Source organism: Triticum aestivum, chromosome 7B, assembly GCF_018294505.1.
Source record: "Triticum aestivum cultivar Chinese Spring chromosome 7B, IWGSC CS RefSeq v2.1, whole genome shotgun sequence".
Classification (NCBI taxonomy): domain Eukaryota; kingdom Viridiplantae; phylum Streptophyta; class Magnoliopsida; order Poales; family Poaceae; genus Triticum; species Triticum aestivum.
Genome location: NC_057813.1, coordinates 273,551,201 through 273,561,380, shown reverse-complemented (window position 1 = coordinate 273,561,380; position 10,180 = coordinate 273,551,201). Strand labels below are relative to the sequence as shown.

Sequence of the window (10,180 nt, the reverse complement as noted above, 5' to 3'; positions counted from 1 at the left end):
TTTTTTAAATAGTACTACTACACTTTGCCGCGAGCCAATATTTTACACGGGTAGTTTGAGTTTTGAAGTCAAATGGATGTGCGGCCCCACAATCTGGGTGCACTGGATAGCCTAGCCACATGAATGGGTTTTCCTTCCCAGCATCCCGTGGCTCGCGTGCTCGCCCTAGCCGCACCTCGCTTGCAGCTTCCTCATCAGCTAGTAGCATATTTAAACTAGCACCTCCCAATTAAGCCCGAGGAGCCGGAAAAGCCTGGCGGGGCATTGGGAACTATGCAATATGACTTTGTACGTAAAGTGCTCTACTACTACTCTCTAGTTTGTGGCGTTGCACGCATGGACTTCACTCCATTATCGGCTCTACTATAAAAGAAATTCCTCTTGACGTGTTTTTTTAAACGGAGGCAAAAGCTTTGCTTCATCTCATTCATAAAGAATGAACTACTAACAAATTTCGACGACAGCCATTACACCTCCACAAATGGAAGCGAAAAGCATAGTCTCGTTGTATCAAATAACTCAAATGTTCTGCCCCTGCAGTAACCGTCGCTGATAAACAGGCTGCTAGTGTGTGCGTGAGAGGAGCGGCTGAGTAGGCCAGCTACGTGAGAGGAGCGGCTGAATAGAGCACCGAGAGTACCCACTAGGCCACTACACAGGTGTACTTTCCCTGCATTGATAGTACAGTGATGGTTCTAGAGAACAGTAGTACCCTCCACTTCCAACTGTAGCTCCTTAGCCGTGAGATTGAAGAGTTCAAAACTAGTGCACTATACTAGACTAGAACTAGACTAGAAGTACAGTACATCACACTACTAGTTGAGAAAAAGTAGTAATAGTACTACTACAGTATGAGTATGTACCCCTCCGTCACGTAATGTAAGACATTTTTTGACACTAGTTGGCGTGTACAAAAAATGGCAAAAACATACCCAAAATTTCTTAATCCACGCCAAAAACTACTACCTAGTGCCAAAAATTTCTTACTAGTGCTATTATTTACAGTATAATGCAATCCCATAATATTTCGTAATGCTAGTACTAGTGCACTATAGCCTCACCCCTTCGCTGAGGAACGATCTACAGTTGGAAGGGACGAGGCCCTGCGGTTACTACGCTCTTATCTCCTCCTCGCCAGTTCCCATCCCCCCGAAGAGAAGGCAGTTCGTCGCTGCTCCCATGGATTCGCCAGGCGGTTCTCCTCCTCATCGGGGTTGGGAGACCTTGGACGACGATCCTCTGGGAGAAATCGCATGCCGCTCCGATGTCCTCACCGCCGCAAGACTCGGTGCTTCCTGCACCAACTTTTTCAAGACACTGCTTAAACATTCTTGAGAAAAGGCCATGCTTGTTGGTCTTCCATGCATCCTCGAGGAGAAGGTTCTTCTATGGGACAATCCTTCAAACAGTCCACCGCTCCCTGGCCATGGTTGCACGTTGATTCCGCTAGAGTTGGCGACGTTGAGAGGTAGTCGGATTTTGTCCGATGAGCAGGTTAGTGATGGAGTTTGATCATGTAGTACTTAGTTATTCCATTTCCATCCCGTAATTTCTCCGCTGCCCACCGTCTTATATATAGGTCTGGGTTAGTGCCAACGAATATTGGCTTGCATACCTCCGGCCGGATACCACCATCATTTTGCACAACATCCACAACAGTGCGACCGTTCCGGTAGACCCCTTCTCCACCATTGGGATCAACCTTCCGGACTGGCTGGGCTTGAATACTTATGATGATGCCTACATGAGATTGAAGAAGATAGCAATTGCGGACCCGCCGATGAAGCGACGCGGCTATGATGATTACTATCTCATCGCGGTGTTCGACATAAGGATTGCCATCAATGCAAGAGGTAGTAACGGCAGAGGCATGCACATGTTTGCGGCGGCAGATTTGTACCCCTACATGTTTGAAGACGTCGTGCGCCATCTAGGCCGCATCTTCGTGGTGACAAGCCAGGGGACTTGTTTCATCTGGTTGCCATCCTACGGTACGGGAGATTACAAATGAAATGCGCAAACCATCATTTGCATCCCTAACGGTACTCCATTATTTTGAAGGGACTAGTCATCCCCCGATCAAAATAAGATCGCCGATCCTGGATGTGCATTTGCATCCGCGATTCGGTCTAACATGGAACCTTGTAGCTGACTTTGGCATATTGGGATCAACTATCTTAGCAGTCGTTACCCATGGTACCATTGATGTGCAACATGGTCACACAATCTACCACGATCGGACCGTCACCATCTACCCAGGTATTCCATTTTTAACCCTCTCACCTTCTCTTCCATTGTTGTACTAGTAGTATACTTAGTAGTAGTACTAGTAGGAGTACTTTTTACCTTGGAGGACGCGTATAGCTAGCTAGGCCCTTGAACACTTGAACCCACTAGATGCCACCATTATTGTTTTTCCATGTCTTACTATCTCATCCATGTAGCCAAGAGTGGCTATATATAAAAAGCCGGTTATTTGACTTCCTCTATACCGGAGTAGTACTATTTGCTGCACAGTATTACTGACCGCCATATTTAAGCACAACATTATTATGCATGGACCTTGACTATGTACGTCACCATGTGTCTGGATCTGGGATGCCGCGTGTACCAGATGAACGGCGCCGAGTTTGTCCCCCGTGATGCTATGTTGGTGCCGAGGAACACTCTTGGAGAGTACTCGCTTTTCATCTACCCCATTGTGAAGCGGATGCCACCTTCCGTGCACGACACGGAAGGCCTGCCGTTCATGAAGCATGGTTGTTTCTTCTGTGCGCAGCGCCAGATGAACGACATGCTGGGACACGCTATCCCTGATTTATGCCGCTTCAGCTTGGATGAGTCTCCATCATGTGGAACCGGACTAGAAAGTTGTGACATTGATTCCCATTGCCCACCGCTATGGATCGTGCCATCCATGTAAGTGGACAACGGTAATTGTGAACGGTAGCACTGTGAATATATGTAGACTAGTCGTGCACAAATTTATCACATGAATTGGAGATGAACTTGTGTGGCATACCTGCATTTGTCCTTTAGAATTTATTACTAATAAATGTGTTAGGTGTACGTGCAACTTGTGTGGTTGTTGCACGGACTCCAACACGCTCTTTGACAAAAAAGGTGGCACAACTTTGGATATACGTGACGTGGCGGCATCATACAGTAGCATCATTCGCTATAGTTGTAGTACACTCCTACTAGGATGACAACTCTTATAAAACCTTGCGCTTGGCTCTTTGCCTCTTCGGGAGGTTCAACAGTTCGTACTCGTGTGAACCTTGCACTTGGCTCTTTGCCTGTTCGAAAGGTCCAACAATGATGATAATACAATACAATATGCTTCTTGCAATCTGACACTGATTGAACTGCTGCATGTCCACCGCAAGGGCGAGGGCGAGGGTGAGGGAGAGGGAGAGGGAGAGGGCACTGTAGTCAAAACCCTCTCCTCGTCCTGCGAACCACCACGCACGTGGGCGAGGGAGAGGCGTAGTAAGCAAGCTCCTCCTCGTTTGGCGAGTTGACGGGACACATCAAAGCAGTACTAGTACTAGTAGTCCATATTGCATCCTTTCCGATTAATATGGCTTAATTTGAAATGAGAAAAATACACTGGCGGTCAACGTATGTAACAATACGCTCTTTACGGTCACTATATATAGTTTTGTGGTGATTATACGATCACTAGCTCATCGTAGAGCACCGTATTGCACCCTACTGACTGGCCACATAGTCGACGTGACACTTTGTTGACTAGCTAAATTGTCACCTAGTTTCTGGGTCCCACCTGTCAGTTGGCAGAGCAAAGAAATCAGTTAAATAAAACTTTACGCAGGCGCAACACGAGTCAAACCCTTGCGTGCAAACCACCCTGGCTGTGTATGTGAGTGCATGCACGTGTACTCCCTCGGTCTTCTAACAAAGAGTGTACATCGGTTATAAAACAAAGAGTGTAGTACATGATGTACATCTGCACTTCCAATGCATTTAGCCTTTAATCTAAATCGATATTGATTGACTAATGCACCAACTTGTGCTATAGGTATAGGCTACATGTCTATCCTTAATTACAGCATGCAACAGCCTTCATTTAATCTTCTTCTCTCAATGGTCGCATGCACACATAAGTCTGCTACTTTTGGGCGTTAATTATGCCCTGGTCAATGTGTAAATCTCTAAATGTACAATCTTTCACGGACGTAGGGAGTAGGTTGAGCACTTGAGCGTGAGTGTGTGTGTTGCGTCGTGTGCTGTGTGCCGCATGGGTGCGTGAGTGTTGCGTGCGTCCATGTGTACTAGTATGTGTGAGTGTTGCATGTTGCATGCATGCATGGGGATTACTCTCTCCCATTGACATGTTCATATTTAAAGCTTCCTCTATTCCCTCCATACGGTGATACTCCCTCTGTTCCCAAATACGGAGTAAAAGCCTCCCTCTGTTCCCAAATATGGAGTATTTGTCTTTCTACAGATTTCAACAAGTGACTAGGTACGGAGCAAAATGAGTGAAGTGGGCGTAGAGGCATAGGGATACTGTAGAAAGGAAGTCCTCGCGATCCATTATTCCCCATCTCGGTCAGAGATTACTATTCAACTAGTCTTCGCATTGAAGTGACAATACACGCTGCAGCAGATGGGACACATAATTAATAAGCTGAACCAGCGTGTTGGTGTTACTAAATCAGCCTTACCCAGTACTGCCATCTTGTTTGCCAGTAGAGCACGCTTTCGCAAATACGCCTACGCACCTCTGTCCTCCACTAACTAACATATGGGACCTCTTGTGGTAGACCCACATGTCATCGGTGTAACTATTTACACTCCGAAGGACGGTATATCCTGGTAGTAGTACTAGTAGAATTTAGCTTTAATGCACTATCTTCCCCGTCTTCCACTCTTCTTCCTCCTCTCTTCCCCATCGTCTGCCCCACACCATTTACCCCCGCTCACTGCTCACCTGCCCGCGCCATCTTTCTTGGTAGCTCGCGCGTACCATATCCCCCCCGCTCACTGCTCGGCCACACGAGGAGAAGCTTCTTCACTCGCCCGCCCGAATCCACTTTCCCGCTGGCTCGCAGGCACCGAAAACCCCAATGGCAGAACCGACTGACACGCAAAGCCGCGATTGGAATTCCCTCCCCGATGTTCTCTTGGAGCAGATCTGTAGTCGTATGGACCTACTCAGCACCGTCCGTCTGGCCGCATGCTTGGTGTCTTTGTACCATCTACTCGTCTGCAACCGGCCAACTCTTTTCAAGACACCCTGCTTGCTGATGCCCGATCCTCGCAGGTGGCCCAGACACCGACTTGATGATCCTACGAAGGTTGCCGTGGTGCCCCTTGACATGCGACCTGTCCACCTGTCCTTCATGCGCGGCCACTACTGGGTGGGCATGAAAGCCAACTGGATCGCCCTTATCCACCACTCCGATAGTCTGTGGCGTCTTGTGGATATCTACACCCAGCGAGAGATCACCCTTCCATCATTGGATACCGCCGCCATCGAGCCTCGCGGCCCACCGGACACTCCTGCCTACTACGCACGAGACGCTTCAAGCTTTTAGCTCGACCTCTGTTTGCAGAAAGTTGTAATCTGCGAAGTGCCCACACCATCAGAAGACTACATGGATTACAAGCTCATTGCCTTGTTCAACATGGGATTAGTCTATCTGGAATCCGGCTGCCATACATGGTTATGGCTCATCATCAATCCTGTTGAGGCAACATTTCTGTCTGATGCTATAGTGCATGATCGCATCGTTTACGCGGTCGACGCACAGATTGGCTGCCTATACTGGTGGAATCTATCGTCGTGTAATTGTTCTATCGAATCTCATCTTTACCTTATGAATACGACTGCATGTTCATTTGTTACAAATTTAGAATACATAGCATGTCTATAACCACATCATTGCTATATGTCCCTCTCATTTTCTAGATTTTTATGACCACACATGTTATTGTTAGAGTTGATGTGAGAACAATTGGCATCTAATGATTGTTAGAATACATATTATGAGCATAACATCATGATTGCTATATGTTACTCTCGTTTACAAGATTTTTATAACAACGCATGTTATTGCTTAGAGTTGATATGAGAACAGTAGTAGTAAGTGCTATGGTAGAATATGAGTAGGCGTTGTCATAACTGTTTTCCTCTCATTGTTACATGATGTTTGAACCATGACATATTACTAGAATATAAAAGCCATTGGCTTATTTTTTTAACTTGGGGTATGATTATGACCACGGCATTGCAATGCTCTGTCTATGATATGTGTCACTGTTATAATAATCTTAACTAGCGGAGCTACCCGCGCATTTGCGCGACTAGACTATTTATTTATGATTATATTGGCTTGGACTTTTGACTTTATTTGTGCATTTGACATTATGATGTTATATTTTAGCATTCATTAAATATTTTAGCATGAAATTATTTTTTCTTTGTATGTGCTAATTTTTTCCATTATATGTAAATTATATATGATAGATTTATTTTAAAAGATTTTTATTGTATTTGTGAGTGTGTGTTAGAAGGTATTAAGTATTGTGTTTTTTTGTTGCAAACCAGCCTATGGTTATATAGTTAGGAGTACAGTGGTATTCCTAGCTTATCGGCATTCAAATCCTTGACTTGACACTATTGCTGATGAGCCGACTTAGTCTCTTTAATCCACTAATATGGTGTTTTTGCCTGTCTTCATAGGAGTGAGTGTATGTGTGCACGTATGAGTGTTTGCATCTGTATTGTGTTAAAAAATATATTTTTATATAGAATTCAGAATTGGACCATTTAGCTAACATAAAAAATATTTAAAGGTAATGCCCTTTCTATTTATGTATTCATTTTGTTCATTTCATTAAAATTATGCATGATCGATTTAATTTTTTTGTGACTGTCTTTTACTCCCTCTGTTTCTAAATATAAGTTTTTTTTAGAGATTTCATTACGGACTATATACAGATGTATATAGACATATCTTAAAGTGTACATTCACTTATTTTGCTCCGCTTGTAGTTTATATTGGAATTTTTAAAAAGATTTATATTTAGGAACGGAGCGAATAGAAGCTTAGACGTAAACTATACGGCTATGTGTGAAGTTGATTCCATGCGTACTCTATTCTTAGACTGGACCAAAATATCGTCTAGAAATATACTGGACCAAAATATCGTCAAGAAACGGTGCTCCTTTTGTTCATTTTTTTACCACAACCTTAATTTTTTAAATGGTCGAACCAAGAAGGCCTCTAGCGCAGCTCTTTTCCCTGCTTCTCAGTGGCAGCACCGGCGCATGCGCTCGTCGCTGGCTCGGCTGCGTACCGCCACCAACCATAGCTTTAGCGGATGGAAGATGTATGCCGCAGCGTCTCTCCCGATCTCTTTTTCCGAATGGATTTGAGGGACCCTTCAGCCCTTCACAGGTAAAATCCCTAATTTCCGTGAATCTCACATGAGGTAAATGTCATCCCAGATTAGAAATTGTTGGGTAAAATCTCCATGCCACAACCACACTCAAGATTTAGTAATGAAGATATTTAAATCTCTGTGCCGCAGGAACTTTTTCTTGGATCTGATACAGAAGAGATTGAGAATTGGGGACTATTCATTAGAGGGATTAGAGTTGGTATCATGATCTTCTGGAAGTATGCGGTATGAGAGAGATAATGGTATATTCAGTAGAGCTGATATCCATTGCCAAATGAAAAAGGTACAATCTGTATTTTTTGCTCTCAGAAATTACTTCTAAGTTTATAGAAATATTAATGTAGAAAGAACTTATGTGTACAAACATGATAGAGTTAGTTCACGGATATAGAACTGATGAACAGAAATTTATATATTTTATTGAAAGATTAAAGATCCATATGTACGCATACATTTATTCGCTCGAGGAGGCTAATGCCTATGTTTTTAGAGAGACAAATTGAGGAGATTAGATACAGAACTGATGAACAGAAATTTATATATTTTATTGAAAGATTAAAGATCCATATGTACGCATAGATTTATTCGCTCGAGGAGTCTAATGCCTATGTTTTTAGAGAGACAAATTGAGGAGATTTGGGGAATCGGAAACTATTCATGAGACAGATGTGAGTGTTAGATTGTGAGAGATTAGTAATGGCTATTTAGGGGAATTAATCGGTGAACTTTCTATAGAACGTTTTTAAAAGATTTGGATTTTGAGATTGACCGTGAATATATTTTAGTTGTGGGTCATGGCTATAATGTGGGAGATTACGAAAAGCTTATTGTAGGTGGAATCCATTGGTGATTTCATTGCTTCATCTGCTAGGATATTTTTTGTGTTTCAAATATTCAAGGATAAATAACTAATTTTAAATTTAACATTTTACAAAAAGATCAAACATATATATATATACATACATCTGGGCTATTCTGTTATGCGTAACAGAATATTATTCTGTTACCCTACTTGAACTGACGTGGTTCACAGGTTGGACTGACGTGTTTTTCAACCAGAACTGATCTTCCTGCGTGCACAACGGACGGAAACAGGGGATGCAACGTCGAGCTTCCGGTCGTTCTCCGGCGCGATGCTGCTGGCCATTCGTTGCTAGAGGAGACATGTAAAGGATTCCGCACGTGCGCGCGCTCAGCTGGATGTTTTTTTAGATTATTTTCATCCGTAATTTATGTTTACAAGTTTTGGTGTTCTTGGTCATTTTCCATGCCCGCCATGGAAATCTGTTCTTCTTTTTCTGTTGTTTTACTTTCGAATTGGTGTTGCAGGGATAGATATAAGGACTGTATGAAAAGATTTGCGTTGTCAATTTTGCTTTTTTGAGTTGTTTCTACCGCGGATTCCCATGTTATTTTGTCGTTGGCGGAAGTTGTGTATGGCGGCTGACTGTAAGCTGCGATTTCTTGTAATCCGGTCAAACTGTGTAATTAAGTTACATGTTTTTCAGTGTTGTTTTGAATTGCTGCCGTATGTGTAGTTGGACTGCTGCGTGTCAAAGTTTTGTTTCTGCGTGTTGACATCGGAGCCGCACCGATGGCTCTGCAATTTGATTATAAAGCCCACACCCTCTGTCACTTTCATTCTACGAGCTGCAACCAAAGAAAAGGGAGATGGATCCTGAGCTAGGAGAGGTTACAGAGGAGGAGGGGGACGCCATAGATGTGAGGGCTGCAGTAGCGGAGCAGAGTAGGAGGAGGCGTAGGCGCAGGCAGATGGTGCGACGTGCTGCTGAGGAGAAACTGGAGGCAGAGTTCAACAGATGGCTTGCACGTTAGGTGATGGATACTTGCAACTCCAATGAATTGGAGCTTCTTTTCCCAGAGGGAAGGGGAAGGAAGCATATTCAGATCATTAGTTGGGCTAGGGCGAGAGCAGCCACGGCTCCACATCCATCCACTAGGGCAAAATGGCGTTGTTTCTTTGATCGTTATGACTGAAGTAGTGAATATTATGTTTTTAAGATTTTTGTTGCGAGGGAGCAGATGTTCGAATGACTAAACGAATTCAACATTGTTTTTGTCTCTGGATGTGTTGTTTTGTCTACATATGTTTGACATGTGCACCTTTGAACTGCTTGTTTTTCTGAAGTTGAACTGATTTGTGGTCAAATGTTGCATGGCTTGTGTAATAACTATTTCCTACCAGCTGGCTGCCCATCTGCCTATTTATTATTTTTATAATCATCGAGTGTCCGTGACTATAAACTCTATCCATCTATGTGTGGTATGTGGGCAAATCTTCCCCCTCCCTTTTCTTCCTTCTTCTAGAATCAGATCTAGGTTCCTCTCTCTTCTCTTTGTTGCCTTTTTCTCTGTTCCTGTGTGTTCGATGGAGGATTATTCATGCGGATGCCTGGTAAAGATGGCGCGCATAGCTGACGGCTGTGTGTACGAGTCTGGTTTGGAGCTCACTCAGACTCAGCGACGTGGGCAACTTTCTTGTTTGCTGTGAGGCAACCATGGGTTTCGTACACCCTATGTTTATCGCCTGACGGATGGTGACTTGAAGGAATCATGGGTATGTGTTTCTATTCGTTTTGTTTTCTACTTTCTTGTTGGTTTCTATTTGAAACCCATGGACTGGATCTGCAGTTTTGTCTTATGAATAGCTTGTCTATATTTTTTTAATTTGGTTTTGTCAGATTTTAACAGTATGGATTTCTGTGTGTATTTGTTCATTACTTAA

The 10,180-nt window shown here is 43.5% G+C and overlaps 1 long non-coding RNA gene across 1 annotated transcript; it reads left to right on the top strand.

Moving 5' to 3' along the window:
* The first annotated feature begins 7,293 nt into the window (after window positions 1–7,293).
* LOC123155596 (uncharacterized) lies at window positions 7,294–8,936 on the top strand. Its single transcript, XR_006477522.1, has 3 exons — window positions 7,294–7,430; window positions 7,564–7,717; window positions 8,494–8,936. It is a non-coding gene; the product is annotated as an uncharacterized lncRNA (long non-coding RNA).
* The last annotated feature ends 1,244 nt before the right edge of the window (window positions 8,937–10,180 follow it).